This window comes from Zeugodacus cucurbitae, chromosome 4, assembly GCF_028554725.1.
Source record: "Zeugodacus cucurbitae isolate PBARC_wt_2022May chromosome 4, idZeuCucr1.2, whole genome shotgun sequence".
NCBI classification, from domain to species: domain Eukaryota; kingdom Metazoa; phylum Arthropoda; class Insecta; order Diptera; family Tephritidae; genus Zeugodacus; species Zeugodacus cucurbitae.
The window spans coordinates 21,292,985-21,310,519 of record NC_071669.1 but is presented as its reverse complement, the minus strand read 5'-3'; the positions used below and the strand labels follow the sequence as shown (position 1 = coordinate 21,310,519).

Genomic DNA, 17,535 nt, shown 5'->3' with positions numbered 1-17,535 from the left:
AGACATATTTTAAATTTTTATTTTATTTTTTAATATAAGAACCTAAACGTTTAGTTCAAAATTTTTATTGTCGTAAAGATACGCATTTAATGAGGGATTACTGAAAATTTGGAAGTAAAATATTGCCGTTGTGACGACATTTACGGTTAGCACTCGCGAAAAAGGAGTGTCCACTTTGAGAGCATTATTCCTAACAAGATCATCTTAAGTGAAAATAAAAAAGTAATTTTTGCCAAAATTTTTCTAAAATTGCACGGACGTTTTTAAAATTTGAAAATTGATTGTAAATTGTATATAAATAGGAGATCTGTCTAAAAACCAATCGAGATCAATTGAGTTGTTCTCGAGAAATCTTGTCAAGCGGCTTTTAAGAATAACGCGTTCAATGTTTTGAGTCCCAATAAAGCTACCCTAGAGCAAGCAACTTCTTCAGACTGTATCCCAAAAATTATTACTCGAATCGTCTTGAAGCTTTAGAACAGTATTCTAGAGATGTTAATATGAATTTAATAAGACAATAAAAAAAAAACAATTTTTTGAAGTCGTGAAACAGATGTAACTAACCCCTTAATGTTTGTAATAGTTTACTATTTTAATTAACTGCATTATTCTTTTTATTTGATAAATATGGGCTAAAGCGGTCCATTTGCAGTCGAATTTGTTCGAACACTTGCAAGATAGAAAATTTTCTCGAACAAAAAGTTCAAACACAAAAATACGAATACGAACACTGCCACCAACGATGAATTAATAAATTCGATTGTGGATTGGACTTTTTATTAAAAAAAAAATAATTTTACAAACAAAATATGTGTTCTCTCATAAAAGTTTTTTTTTCGAAAATATATATTAGGATAGAATTCCCATCATGTGTCATGGGAGAAATAACTCAGCATAGGTTAGTACTTTCGCATGAAAATTGTTGTCACAGTTTCCTTTAGAAATTAATAAACCGTTATTTTAACAACATATTAACAGAAAAGTTCAATCAGAACCACAACAACCAAAGGTTGCTTTGACACTGTCAAAACTTTGACTGTCATTAAATTTGACATAATGACAACCCCATATTAGGCGTTAAGTGGTATCGATATGGCTTTAACTGATCATAGTGATATAAATGTTCGAGTTAAATTTTTAAATGAATATGTTAATAAAAAGCAACAAAAATGTGTACTAAATACCACTACTAAGCCTCTATGCGTTTTGGCACACTTTTTAATTAAAATATTTATTTTTTGATACACAGAATATGAAATTTTTTCACAAAATAGTTTCCACTTCATTTTAATGAATTGCTAGAAATTTCACTAAAAGATTTATGTTCAAAATTTCTAATTTTGAATTTGGAAGATTTATGTATCTCCGTCTACCAGTGCAAAATGACAAAGAAAACAAGTTATTATTAATAAAAAATATATAAAAGCCAACAATAAAATGCTGAAAAATGCTAACAATTTTGTCTTCGAAGGCTTCCAGTCGTGACGTGCGCCACCTCTGTCGCTGTTTGCGTTTCCAATTTTCCACAGACCATTTCACATATTGAATGAAAAAGTTTAGCGTTTAGCGAGCAAATAAAATTAAATTAATAGAGTTTGCGAACTGCTGCTGTGCTTGCCAGCCCACTACGCTCACTGCTAATCAAATAGAAATACGTCAAATTTAATGTCTCAACAAATATGACTTCAAGTACTTGTAATTTATGCGTAGATCAACAGCAAATATGAAAAACACACGTTATCATGGCTAAAAATAAAAGCACAACAACAACAGCAACAACAAATAAATAAAATTTTCAAAAATTAAAAATTCAAATAAAAGCGTGAGTCTCCAGCAAATTTGGCTAACTTACTCAGTATGAGCGCGAGTACCTTCCACACCCCCGTCGCCGTCGCTTTGGTTTTTTCCCCTTTTTAGACTTTTAATGTCTTCGCAGAAACGTGACAACAATTTTAATCGCCTAATTTTGTGTGCACTTTTCCTTGTTTTATGCTTAGTTTGCCGCAACGTTGAACTAATTTCTTTGCCATGTGCTTATTGTCTTTGCCTCAAAATTCATTAAAATGTTTATATTTTATGCGTGAGTGTGCGCTGTGCGTGTGTGTGCATGTGTCGTCTTTTGTTTTTGGACACATGTGAAAAATTAACATTTTGCTGGTTACATGATTTCATATCGCAGACACAAAAGTTTTTTTTTTGGCGAAAAGCTCAGATGAAAGTGAAATGCGAAAATAAAAGATTTTATGAAGGAAAATAAAGAAAAAAATATTTAATTTCTTGGCAAGTGGCATTAAATAAATAAGATAAAATAAAAAATAAAAAACATTTATATAATTTCTTTTAGCGCGACCATTTTCTTCTGTATCAAATTGGCAAGTGTGATTTTGCAGTGAAATTAAAAATTTATGTTTTGTTTGTATATGAGTGTCTACATGCATATAAATAAATAAATGTTCAGTGTATACATACATAATATTATTAATTAAATTTGAAAATTTTAAATAAAATATTTGACAAGACAAAATTGCAAAAAATATGTCAATATTTCAAGTGAATCACCAGCGATGACAGATCAAATTTATTATTGATAAATATGTAATATATTGCATATATGTATACTCATAAAGTGAAATATATGCTATATCTATAAAGGTATGTATTGAAATTTTTAAAACATATGAGTTTAATTATCAAGTAAGGTAGTCCGAATTCGGGGGAACCGTTATATCCATATTTTAGCAATAAAAAAAAAATCGAATCCAAATCAAGTTGTGGAACGATTCCATCTACTCTTGGTATTAGACCAAGGTATACTTCCAAATAAATTTTCACAAATTTTTATTACGACAACTTACAATGTGATCCATATATCTATACTAATATTATAAAGAGGAAATGTTTGTTTTTTTGTTTGTTTGTCTCGAATAGGCTCCGAAACTACTGAACCGATTTGAAAAATTCGTTCACCGTTGGAAAGCTATACTATCCCTGAGTGACATAGGCTATATTTAGTTTAAAAAAAAAATAGGGTTCCTTACCAAAAATCCGATAATGTAAAAAAAATACCAAACAACTTTCTTTAATCGCGAATGCTGCGAAAACGATTGAAGATATAACAAAGTAGTGATGTACTACAATTTTGTAGAACTTATCATTATCTACAAAAAACGTCGCGACATCATACCTCTAACTATTACAGTTTTGTCACAATAAGCGATTTTATATAAAAAAATTAATTAAAATACCACTACTTGAAAAGGCTCTTTATTTATACCTTAGTATTAATCCTTAGCGAAATAAATGATTTATTATTTAAGATCGCTTCAAAACCTTTATATAACTTTTTGAATTATTAGATTCTGACATTCCATTCAAAAGATATCACGAGTTAAAAATTTTGAAATTTTTGAATGGCCCTGTGCGGAATTAAAAATAATTGTCGCTTGATAATAATCTATATATATAACAAGTAAGTAAGGGCCTAAGTTCGGGTGTAACCGAACATTTTATACTCTCGCAATTTATTTATTTAACTTTATTTATATTATATAATACACAATTTGACCCACATATTCGTCATAAATATTGTATAAAGTCCATTGAAAGTTGGAAACCATAATATTAGGTTAGAAGCGCCGAGGTCCTCGTGTTCGATATATGGGCCTTAAAAACCTATGATCCGATTTCGGCGATTTTTAGAATGGGGCTGCCACACTATAAACATAGTATTTGTGCAAAGTTCTGCACTGATATCTTCACTAGTGCTTACTTTATATATTGTAAAGTAACCGATTCAGATCGTCTTCAAAGTTCTGGTATATAGGAAGTAGGCGTGGTTGTGGAGCGATTTGGCCTATTTTCACAACATATTATTGGGATGTAAGGAAACTATTACAAACCAAGTTTCATTGAAATCGGTCGAGTAGTTCCTGAGATATGGTTTTTGACCCATAAGTGGGCGACGCCACGCCCATTTTCCATTTTGTAAAAAAATCTGAGTGCAGCTTCCATCTGCCAATTCTTATGTGAAATTTAGTGTTTCAGACGTTATTCGTTGGTGAGTTAACCCACTTTTAGTACTTTTCAACCGAACCTTTGTATGAGAGGTGGGCGTGGTTATTATTCGATTTCTTTAATTTTTGGACTGTATTAAAAAGTGACTAAAAAAAAGACTGCAGAAAGTTTGGTTTATATAGCTCTATTGGTTTCCGAGATATGTACAAAAAACCTATTTGGGGGCAGGGCCACGCCCACCTCCCCAAAAAAATTACATCCAAATATGCCCCTTCATAGTGTGATCCTTCATACCAAATTTTATTTCCATAGCTTTATTTATGGCTTAAATATGGCACTTTACGTTTTTACGGTTTTCGCCATTTTGTGGGCGTGGCAGTGGTCCGATTTTGCTCATTTTCGAAAGCAACCTTCCTATGGTGCCAAAAAATAAGTGTGCCAAGTTTCATCAAGATATCTTAATTTTTATAGACATTCGGATTTGAACTCCACTTTTCACCCTGATCACTTTGGTATATATAACCCTATATCTAACTCGTTTAGTTTTGGGTGTTACAAACAACCGTTATGTGAACAAACCTATAATACTCTCTTAGCAACTTTGTTGCGAGAGTATAAAAATGAAACCCGTTTTCCATTGTCACGACATAGCATTAAAACGGCTTGACCGATTTGGCTGATTCTTTTTGTGTGTATTCCAGGGGGTTTGAGAATGGTTCTTACGGAGAGAAAATTTTAGAAAAATTGCCTGAAAATGTCTAAAATTCACACTTTTCTAATCTCCCATACAAACAATTTGTTATAGGTATTCATTTTTATATGGAGGATATTATAGATTCCAGTTCAAATTGAATAGGTACGCATACATAAGATAGGTCAGCTATACAAAATAAAGTAGTGCATCAAATTTACACTAAGGCGGTACGAAGTTCGCCGGGTCTGCTAGTTCAGTATAAAGTCCACTAAAATAACACAAATCATTTTATGTATCTCTCATTTTCACCACCAATAGTATATCCGAGATTATACATATGTTTGCTTTATTTTGTTGAGACTGATATATGCGGTATAAAGCCAACCGGTTGTTTGGAAACTCTTACATTATTTAGATCTGATCTAAAAGATTGAACCAATTTTATCCCTTTTTAGTAAGTATTTTAGCATTATCAAGAAAATATATCCACTAACTTTTATTTAGATATCTCACAGCTTGACTAATACAGTAATCCCCGCTTAAGTGCTCGTTCTTAACATGCAAGACTTTCGAGACACTTAGGAAAGGCACTCAAATGAATCCCGCTTAAGTGCCTCGAGGTACTTACCTTTTTCTCAAATATTTCGATCTAATATTTCTTATCTTAGAATGAAATATTTCTTATTAATAACACAAATACTTACTAATAGCAATAAATATGGGAAAAAACATTACAGTGCTATGTATATGTTTTCCTTTTGACAATACTCAGCACATTCAATGTCAAAAATAGTAAAAGGCACTTAAAAGAGGAAAATTTGCAGACAATTTTGTATTTGTGACTTAAATATTACAGGCATTTAAGCGAGATAGGCACTTAAGCGGAGGCTCTTAACCGGCGTATTTTATATGTAAATTTAGAGAAAAAACAACGATGCCGCAAAATATTGTCACTTAAGCGGGAAAGGCACTTAAACGGGGGGGAACTTAAGCCGGGATCACTATATTCTCGGTATAAAGTCAGCCATAGGCACTGAAATTCGGTAACAAGGACATTGAAAAAGTATAGTTCGATTTCAAGCATGTTTAGGTAACTTGATTTATAAAGGAAATAAGTTTGAATGTAATATTGTGTTATATTATATGTAAAGTAGGCGTGGTTGTAGTCCGATTTCACACTGTATCTTGAAATGATAAAAAGGAATGCTTCCCTAAATGAGGAATGAGAGATGCAAATATTAAACCTATTAGAAAATAGGGTTACCTGAAAAAGTGTTGACACTAAAACACAAAAGGTGCAATTATGTTATGGTTGAAACATATTTCTAATCGGCCATAGATTTATAAATGATCTTTTAACTATGTGCATTGGGATGCAACATTTTTTTGAGAACTAAAAATCCTTGCTATTAAGTATTTTGTATTTTATTAATGTGCTCAACTTCTTAAAACTCTCTAGTTTTTGAACGGCTCATTGATTTTACGAAATGTGTTTCGGGAACCTAATTATGTATATACATATTTAGAAATTATTATTTATCATTTTTTATGAATTTTTCTGGCAAAACCTTAATCAGAAAGTGATTTACATTTATGAGTGATTTTAGTTGGTTTCAGGAAGTAGTCCATTCTAAGTGTATTTAGTCCAATTAGTACAATTATCAACTGCCTTCCTATTCATTAATCTAGGTAAAAATAAAGTATAAAATTCCAAAGCAAATACTTTTAGAGACCATTACATTTAAAGACGTTTAAGATACACAAGCGTTCTGGTTCTCTTTGTTTTACGAAGATTCCAATACCAGAACAATATCATACTTTGTTTCTTCTACGAGATGTCTTAAATATCAGCAAACGTACATTTAACTTTCTTGTCAATCCATCCTCATATAAAACATATATATATATATATATATGCTCATATTTAAATATAAGAGAAGTATATAGGAGTACTATAGTTACTAGTTATTACTAATTCTTACTCACAGCACAGTACGTGTTAGTTATAAACCGATACGTGAAAACAAATATATTGTAGATGGACAACAGATAGACAAAGTGTAATCCATATTTTCGACGAGACAACAAGCACATACTCGTACTACAATACAGATTTACATATAAACAAATTTTATGGTTTGCCTTTTTATGACTCATGTCAACCTTTACATAGTAATTTTCGGCCCTTTTTTGTATAGCTCCTCATAATTGCTGACACATTTGCTGCTTGTATGCAAGTATTCATGTTCGAATGCACTAAAAAAGTATGCAACACTTAAGGCCGTTCGTTGGAGTGACGTTTCTTGATGCAATTGACATATGCCAAACGCTTGCAAATTAAAAATAAATTTTAAGAGACAAAAGCGTCGAAAATTTTCATTAAGATGGCGCCAAGTACATTTATAAATGAGGAAAGAATGCAAGTGACTGTAGCTAAAATTATTTTGGGACATTCACAAGCTCATGCATAGATATCTAAATATAGTGTATGGGATCTAGTGAAGGTTAACAAGTAAAAGCTTTTATTATGATTATGTCTTTACTATCTTTGTAGTCAAGATGAAAAACAAAAGGCTTGACTCACACCTATAGGATATAATATAGACAATTCCATATAAAATATAAGAGGGCTTGATTTCAATTTCTTGAAGCTAGCATTCTATTTAGAAGCCATAGATAGCTTTCATCTTGCACAAATCTGGATTGTTTAGATATTTATTTTCGGAAGGTACGGTTCGTATTTGTGTTCGTCGTGACTTTGATAAGTAAATACTGGCCGAAAAAGTTTCTCTTAATTAAGAGTTAAGGTTGTGTATACTAAACTATGTGGTCAATTAGGCATTTCTCTCAGACTTTCAAAATGAATAAGAGTTGTTTAGTTTCCAGTATGCTAAAGAAGCTTTAGTTAAAAATCATTCCGCTTAACCAATATCTAGTCAGTTCGGTCGAAAAAAACACGGAACAGAGACTTAGCAGCAGGTTTTTTCTGTGTCTGAACTACTATGACTAGTTTTCTTTATAAAAAATATTTTTTTCATTATTTACTACAATTGTCTGATATGATGGTGTTAGTGTGAGTAAGGGGCTTCATCAACCTTAAAAAAATAAAGTTCTATTGTAGGAGATATTAGGCCAAGGAACATATACTCGGCACACCAGCCTGACCATAGTTATGGTTGATTAAATAAAAATGTTTTAAGGCCCTTTCGATGAGTTGATTTATTTTAGGTGAAACTTATTCGTGTCTGTTCAGCCGAGAGGCTGTGATTAGAAGTAAGACTTAGTTCTTCGGATGATTATTTTATTTCTAAATTCTGGAGTAACCATATTGGACTCAGACCAAGACTCTAAGCTTCGTTTCGAAAAATGTCGATAGTTATTATATGGAAAATATTTTTTAATATCTCATTATTATATGAATATTCACATATACACAATTAAGAAGCATGCAACACACCCTAGTAAGCATTAACTGCCGGCTGTCTGTATAAACGGTATATTACTTCACAATAATAAATAAATTCCCTTGAATAACATATATTTATATAAAAATATGAAATTGTGACGACTGTTACATTGTACGAGTATTCGTAATACCCCCATTCCTTAAATACTCCACATATTTCCATTTGCAGTCAGCTTCTTTATCTGCTTCAAAAGCATGCCTCTACATATTAAATTAATATAAAATTCATTGCTTTGTTGCAAGGCGATCGAGGCGATTGGCGAAGCTTGTATCAATCAGCTGCGCGGCACAACAGAAATCCATACGAAATATTGCAAACCACAACAAAAAGGCAAGCACATTTCACATACAAACATACATGAGTACTCAAATATGTGTGGAATAAATGTATATTAATAAATTCGATTGCATATTTGCATCTTCCACAGATGGCATTGGCAAAACGTCAATTTGACTATAAGTTTAACCCAGCTGACTGTTAGACAAGTCATTGTCTCTTAACCAGTAAATGAAGTATATGTACATATGTAATTCTCGTATTTACTTTTTAAGTTACATTCATTATTAAATAATGGGTGACACAATAGAACTGTTTTTTAGATCATGCAATTCAACTACATATTTTCGAATAATATTTGTATATATTTTCAAACATTGACACGTGGTAAATCGAACAAGCAACTAGTATAAATCTGTACCAAAACAGAAGATACAATAGTATGCAGTAGTAGTATTAATAAACTATAAATATGCATTTGGTGTAAATTAGCATTATATATTTCTTTGTTGCCTGTACATGCTTAATTTTGAAACCTTGACACGTGGCAAATCGAACAAGCAAACCGGCATAAATTAAATTGACATAATCTATAAACTTGAAAATTGATAGCATGTACCAGTTTAATGGGGTATCCAGCAGTACAGTTTTATATTACAATCAACGGTATATTTTGTAGTTGCTTACACATTTTATATTTTAAGACAGCTGTTCATATTTGGCAAATATAAGACAACAATAATCTTATGTTAATTCAACTTCATTTTTTCAATTGTCACAGTTATGCTCCCTAAGTTATGGTCTGATTTTTGAAATTTTATTTTTGATTTTGAATTATTATTTCTTAATTTTATAGTCGTTTAAAACTCACAATTTTTCTATTAAAACTTCATTACAACTACGATACGTTTAACCTCATAAAACACTCCAAAATCTATGTATTTATAAATTTATGTGAATTAGGATTTTCTACTAAGTTGTTGAGTCTGTAATATCATCCATAAGGCTTGCAAGGTAGGCGAAACTTCCTTAAACGATCGATATCATCAGTAACAAGGGAGACAAAAACAGAATACGCTGAACCGATTGTATCATTCATGGGTTATAGAAAACTTTTCACATTGCCTATATTCACCTAAGTTGCCGCAGTACAATATTCAGGCTTGGGAAAGAAGGTTAAAATAATCATTCGTTTGTCCCAATCAATCCTTTTTTAGAGTTATTCGACTTGCCGAGATCCTTCTCAAATTTTATTTAGCTTTTAATGTTACTCAATATTATTTTTTAAAGCTGTTTAGTTTTTCGTGGTTTTAAACTCAAACATGGTGGAATAAAAACACAACTTTAATCCATTTTTTAAACATATAAACAATATAAATATATTTTTAAAATGTGTATTTTTGGCCATTTTGAATTTTTGAAACAACGAGTAAATTAATCACGATTAAATTAGAGTTTCCAGTGAATTCGATTAATTTATCAAAAAAGTGTCCGCCATACTGGTTCCGCCATTTTTAATTTTGCAAAACCGACAACGGATTCGTAGTCCTTGATCCCAAAAACCCCCCGAGTAGCGAACTTTAAGCGAATCCTATGAATTTTTAAAATCGCTGTATGCCATATTGTTTTATAAAATTATAATCTCGTTAACCCCAATGGATCTGGAAATCTGCGATTTAGTGATTCAAAAAACATAAGGTACACATAATAATATCCTCAGGTCAGAACCAATTTTTTTTGTGTGGCTGTGTTATCAGTCCAAACTACATAAAATTGACTCCAAGTTCTTGAAAATCTAAGAAGATCTTGTGATGACTAATATGAGCATACGCACATATTGAAGCACCCTTCTATCAAACACACACATCCACAAGCATTCCATTGTAACTGTGTGCGCAAATGCCGACAGCTCATTTGTGTCGTCTTGTCGGTCCCAGCAAACGCCGGGTGGGGCGTTGAAGTTGATTTCAGTGGCAGTGGGTCAATCGGCAATTTCATTATTATTGTTGTTTTTGTTGTTTTATTATCATGCACATAGTATGTACGCCCGCTCTTTTGTTGTAATATCAGCATACAATGTACGACGAGCGGCATTATTATAATTAATTTGAGTTCTTATTTTTTCATTTCTTGTTTATTTATGCACTGACTTCTCGCCATAGTGTTGTTGTTGCGTTTGTTTTTGGTGCATTTGTTTTGTTTTCGAAAATAAATGCAATAATTTAACTTGAATGCAGTTGCTGTTTCTGTTTTGGTTTTCATATATTTTCTCGATTGTTTTTTTTTATTTTAATTTCTCATTCATTTAAATGAAAAATTCCCGCGTTCATTTATGTCCATGTGATAATGTGCATTATAAATAAGCGCATACAAACGGACGTACATATAAATTTTCATATTATATATAGTATGCATAAATTCATATTGAAATGCGTTAAAGTATATGAATTGTTGTTGCTTTTATTTATATATAATGAAAATGTTCATTTACGCATTTTTCTGCCTCGGCACGCGGCGCCCGGTCCGCACTGACCACTCACAATCAAATGTTTTTGTTGTTTTCTATTTTTGGTTTGCTCCAGAGCGTTCATGATTAATGGGCTCGGCATTTTATTCTGTTGCTGTGCAACTTTGATAGCTTTTTGGGAACATTTGGTGTCATATTGTAGAGAAATTATCAAAAAAAGTGAATGAAATGGAAATCACTGAGGCAATTACTGTTGTCTAACTGTGAAAATAATCTTGAGTTTTCCCAAGAAAATAATTTAGTTCATAAATATTATATACAAATATATTTTATTCAATTAGAAGCTAGGAGGGATAACATCTACATAATTGGTATAAGGAATTTAGGAAAAGTTCTGATTACATCTATTTTTAGCACCAAAGTACGATTTGATTAAAAAATATGCTTGCACAACCCCATTAAGTTGTCTTACATGTTGATCGATATATGTGGTATAAATTACTTCGTAAGGACAGATAGTCGATATATAAGGCTTTAGTGAAAAAATTAACCTTTATTGTTTATTAAGAGTTATCACACATCTGGGGCACTATTAGTCATAAATTTAGTTTCACTTGTTCATTTGAACCCGATCTAAAGAGAACACTAGTCTACTGTCTAAGAGAAAATTAGACTAAGCTTTTTAAAACTTACTCTATTTAGTAAGAGCCTCCCCATTTTACTAGAAAAAACTCGTCAAAAACTTATCATTCTATCGTGTTCCAATAAGAGATCTCATATTTAGCAGCAAAACTTCCTCCGGAATATTCCAATTCCGACGCTAGCGATGATTCAACTCAATGTCAGAGATCTCAAGGGTGCAATAAACGATCGATAGTGTGTATAAATATTTCCTGAGAGTAGAGTCGTTATAGTAAATAACACTCGTCGCTTGTCTACTCGCCACTCCTTGCGCAAATGGGTTTTCCCACGCAGTAATTTTATCACCACTCTACAAATTTTAACAATCAACAATCATTTAGATACATATCTACAATAAAAATTGAAAACTGGGAACAATTCGCACCCATTTTAGCTACTGTTAAATGCTACTATTGAAATCCAACTCATTATCAAGTTCTATATAGATTATCACGCCCTGAAATAGTTTATAGTATGATGTAAATTTTATTTTCATCTTATTTGTATTGCTCCAATATAAAAACGTCAATCAATTACCGAACCTTGCATAATCAGTAGACCGAAAATAGTCGATTTATATATGTACATATATAAATGATCGTAAAACTCTACAAATTTTATAACCTCTACGAGCCAACAAATTACACGTGGCCAAGTGAAACTCCTCAGGAAGCGACATAAAGATCAAATTCACTATGGAGAGGGATATGAATATTTGACAATTATTTTTTGAACTTGTTTTTTATGAAATTGTTTCTATTAAAAATTCCAAATCGAGTTCAACCCACCTATAGAAAACTTTATTACACTTATTTTCTTAAATAAAATATAATATTTGGCGCTAGAGATGTCATACTTTAATAAATAGTTAAGGCATCAACAACCAAGATCTGAATTAAAAGTCCCAAGTAAACTGTTATAGAGAGCCATACTTAAAATAACTACGTTGTCCGTTTAGAATTGTAATTAGAATCTAATATAATGTAGATCGTTTAACCAAGAATAATATCTCATTGTTCATAAATCTCAATCTAATAATTTTAAAGATCAGAGCTCCATCATTTTACCTTACTTACTTGCTATGTTTCTAAGCGTTCATAAGTCATCACTGACCCTTCTGAAATATATTGTTTTTATATAAACCTTTTTCATCATAATCTATATCTAGTTAGCGAACCTGTTCTTAATTCTTATATCTGGCAGTGATGCCTTTAGGAAGTAATAAAGATCTCTGTCAACTTATTTCTTAAAGCTCCTGAGATCATGAGTTCGATACTCAGCTATTCGAGAGATGAGATATAACACTATTCCCAGAGTCTTTCGTTCTTTCATATGTAGTTATTATAACCGCAACAAAATCAATATATAATGTATGTGAGTCTTAGTAAGTCCTCTTTGTGGTTGATCGCCAGAGGTTTATGCAACTAAAAATTCCACTGTGATTGACGAGCTCATAAACTACTCGTACAATGCGAAACCTTTAAATTTTCCGAAATTCTTCGCAATCAGAATGCATAATGATGTGCACACAATGTACATCAAAGCCTTTTGTGTTTAGACACTCTGTCATCGTGAAACGTTTGAAACGCACAATATAATGTATTTGCATTGGAGAATGACACATCCAGTGCGCAGCTAAATAAAATTTAATTGACAACTAGTGAACCTCACTTGTAATAAAGTTTTGAATGAAAAGCTTTATACTTTTAAGCAAATCGAATTGGGAATATGCCCCACACTAAAAATAGAAGAAGAAACACCTCAAATAACTAGAAAAAGTGTAAGCTTCAAAGTAGTTCGTATCACAACAGAGATAAATTTTGAAATAATTAACTATGTATGATCATTCTATGGTAAGTGATTTTAATAAGTGAGTGCAAGAATTTGGACAAGGTCTTTAAAGCTGGGAGCTAGTAAAACAATTTCCAACCAACTGTAGTTTCCCTAATCATAATCTTGGGAGTAGATTAATCAGATTAGTTTCAGCCTCATCCCAAAGTTCTGCCATTAATTTTAGTTCTGTTCTGAGAAACGTGAACTCCACATATATCGGGTACTTACTTCTGTTAAACTTGAAAAAAAAAAAATCTGAGTTCAACAAAAGAATAAATAACTTATTTTACAAAATTAGCAGACTAATCTAGTCACCCTCATAGAAATTCATATTCATTGTAAGTCAATGCCAGATTCTGTTTCAGCTACTCAAATATAAGCGATTACACCTTTACACAACTTTTACCACATACCATTGTAGGCAAACGAGCGCCCAACTCCGGCGCTCACCGTGTTGCCGACAAATCTGTCACTTAACGGTGTGATTTGCGGTTCGTTTACGGCTCGTAAAGGTGGTGGTGTGGGTGGAATACTAGGTAATTTTATAGCTGTAGTTGCCAAGTGCTGCAGCATAGCCAAGTGTTGGGAACGTCTGCCGCTAAGTGCCACTTGGGTATCGAGATGCTGCGGCATACGTGATTTCATCGCCCGAAAAACTCCGCCTAAAAACTTAATTTTTTTCTTTTGTATTTCTTTTCTTTTCAAACGTTTCTCAAGTGCCGGTTGAATGAACCACACTCTCGAGACCAAAGTTGGTGGAATTCTAGTATTTGTTTTATTTTTTTGTGCAGTACGTGTGATTTGGGAGTGTTTATCTGGTTTAACAATGTCTTTATTTCGTTTGTTTGTTTTGAGGTGATAAAAGTCACCTTGTTTCACACCGCATATGTAGGAATCTTTGTTAAGGTTGTGAGTTTAAATATTAAGTAAATAAGGTGGAACAGCTTACTATCTTCTTGCAAACAGTTTTTTCCAATTTCAGAGGGTTAACGCTGAAAAATAAAAATGATTATTATTACTCGAAAAGATGGATCGAATTACCTATTCCAATCTGGCCTTATAGCCTTTTCGCACAGAAGTCAATTGTTCAATTAACCGGCCTTTGCTCGATTAAAGCAGTGATTTAGAACGATTTATCATACAAAAAGTCTCATAAAATTTTTAATCTAATACATATCGAGTTGGAACTGTTCCACTCTGTAAATTTGGTTGTGGTTATTGATAACATAGCAATCAGCTGTTGAAGCTTACCAACTTCTTATGAACAGCAAAAAAATATATAACAGTTGATCGTTAATCGAAGTGTTGATCGTTAATAAGTGTGAAGGGCAAAACTGGTTTCTCAATTATAATCTTAATGTATTTAATTAATTTGGCTGTGCGAAAAGGCTATCACATATCTCGTTATCAGGAACATAGTTCGTCATTTTCTTTGCACTACTAAGCTGCTACTTTCATTTCTTAACTACAATTCAACAGTCAGACCTATACTCGATCCGGAATCAAATGTGATGTGGATCATTTCTTTTCGAGCTCAGTGAGAGCTAAGAAAGCTTGTTTCATTCCATTCAACCTTATTAATGACAGCGAAGAAGGAGGAAGAAAATTGTGCTCAAAAACAGCGTGTGAGCATTTACAGAGACTCTTAACATATTTAACGGTTAGATTAAAAGCCACTGTTTAATTTTTTTGGACGAGGCAACTTGGCTCATTTTTCGGCAAAAGAATGTTTAGGAGAGATCACTAGAAAAATTTGTGTTAGCATACCAACTCAATACTCAATTATCTCTTAAGAGTGAAAAGTGATAACTATTCGTCACAATGAGAATTTCTTAGATGTTTCTATGTCTTTAAACGTTTAAAATTAAATTAATGATCGGAAAGCTTATACTTATTTATTATTCCTAACAGTTCGACTAACATTTGCTCAAAAGATAAGCCGACTTTAACAGTGTTGCCCTTCAAATGACTATGTTTTTTCTTCTTTATGCTACTATTCTGTTGTAAAAAAAGTATGACTAGTTTATAATATAATGGCCTAACAAAGCATACTGTTTTTGTTGCCACTTCATCAAATAAATGAGTTCTTCTGCCAAGTCCACAGATGTAGGTTAAAAATTTACTACCAACAGCCTCCCTACGGCGTTGTCAATTAAGTGTGAATGGCGGCCTGCAGAGCCGACGTGCAACACCTGCTGCCGCCAACAACATTGTCATATCCTATATGTATCTACCAGCATACCATTTGGCGCTCTTATCACTCTATTTCTACGTTTTTGTGCCGCTCGTTTTGTTTATTATTTCCCCTCCCGCGTTGTTGACAGTACGAGGCAAATGTCAGCTACTACTTTATTTTAATTTTATTTCATTTTTTAGCGGACACAATCAACAGCGGAAAGTGTGTTTATGACTTTTTTATTGCAGTTCCTATTATTTACGTGGATTGTGTTGAGTTTATTTTAACTGTAGTTGCTGTTTGTTTATTTGTCTTTTTTGTTGCTATTATTTTTTAGGCCGTGAATTGTGTATTTTGCAAAGCATGAAAAATACAGATATCTGCCTTTATGGCTTGCACTCAAAAATAAATTCTATACATTGGGCATAAAATAAATTTTTTGTTGTCGCCTACCGAAGAAGTGAGCTTTGCTACTTTACTATTAAGACTGTTCTCTATAATCCGAATATTATATCAGATATATTTTGGTACAGAGGCACACTATTGTAAGGAAAAGAGTCTCTTTAGAAAACCTCAGACATTATGGACACTTTCGTTAAAAAATTAGCAATAGACGCTGAACCCCATATTCGGTATCTGCGGCCTTAAAAAGTTATATTCCAATTTCGACAAATCCTGAATGTGTGTTGCTACATCTCGATCTCATTTATGATTAATTTTTTTTCGAAAATATTCCAATATATAGCTTTGCTGTCCGCACAACTGCTGCTTATTTTCACATCGATTATTTTGAAATCAAAAATTGGAAAAAAAACGAAAATTTAAAAATTCAGCCTGACCAATATCTTCCATACAAATTACAATAATATTTTAAATTTTTCGAATATAAATTTTCAATTTTCAATATTATCATATCTCCTTTAGTTTATAAAATTCGAACTTGAAACATGTATTTCCCTTCACGAAAATAGTCAAAAGTTCAATAGTACCGCATTTAAAGAATTTCAAAAACTCAACATTTCGTGACCCATATAACTTTGTATAAATTAAATATGCGACATTTAAGAAAATTTATATGCGAATAAACTAAGTTTAATTTTTAATGATTTTTTGAAAAAGTTTTAAACATTCCAGGAAATTTTCGCAATGTTAACATTTTTTACTTTCTTTTTTAAAAATGTAAATAAACCAGACCTCACGTAACAAACCTGACCCCTAATAATATATATAAAAACCAAGGTCATTGACCTCATCCGAAAATGTAAGCAAACCCCTGTCAAAGGTCATTTACCTCGACTCAAAAATGTAAACAAAAGCTGGCCAATGGTCATTGACCTCGGCAAAAAAGGTAAAAAAACCCTGGCCAAAGGTCAGTGACATCTGCCAAAATGTAAAGAAACCACTGCCAAAGGTCAGTGACATCTGCCAAAATGTAAAGAAACCACTGCTAAAAGTCAATGTTCTCGACCCAAAATGTAAACAAACTCTTGACTGACTACAGTATAGTATATGGAAAAACTATTCCTTTCGGTCAGTTTTACGAATAACCTCGTGATTTATCGAAATTTTGTAGGTTTATCGCTCTATTTAATACTCTCATAAGTGAATACTAATAAAATAAGCACTTCTAAGAGTGCTAAGTACTATGGATATATGTACATAGTATGTACTTATCAACTTCTAACTAGCTCATCTCACAACAGGGGGATTACATATACAAACACACGAATATATGTATTCATATCCGTACTAAAGCCATATTCGCAAATGTAATGCGAATCGCGCATTTGCTTAGCAGTGAACAGCAGCATTTAATTACCGTTGTTGATAAGAAAACTAAAACGGCAGAGCGGGTGGTTGTGGGTATCATTACTTTCAGCGCTCGATTGTGGTTTCTATGGAACACAAAAACACTAACAAATATACT

At 32.3% G+C, this 17,535-nt stretch overlaps 1 protein-coding gene across 3 annotated transcripts in view; it reads left to right on the top strand.

Annotated features, from left to right (window-relative positions):
• LOC105217308 (guanylate cyclase 32E) overlaps positions 1-17,535 on the top strand; it is a 114,486-nt gene that overhangs the window by 2,791 nt on the left and 94,160 nt on the right. For all 3 annotated transcript variants that reach the window (XM_054228832.1, XM_011192247.3, XM_054228831.1), the window contains exon 2: positions 2,345-2,652. The gene's annotated coding sequence lies outside the window, so the exon portion shown is untranslated. The remainder of the gene's footprint in view (positions 1-2,344; positions 2,653-17,535) is intronic.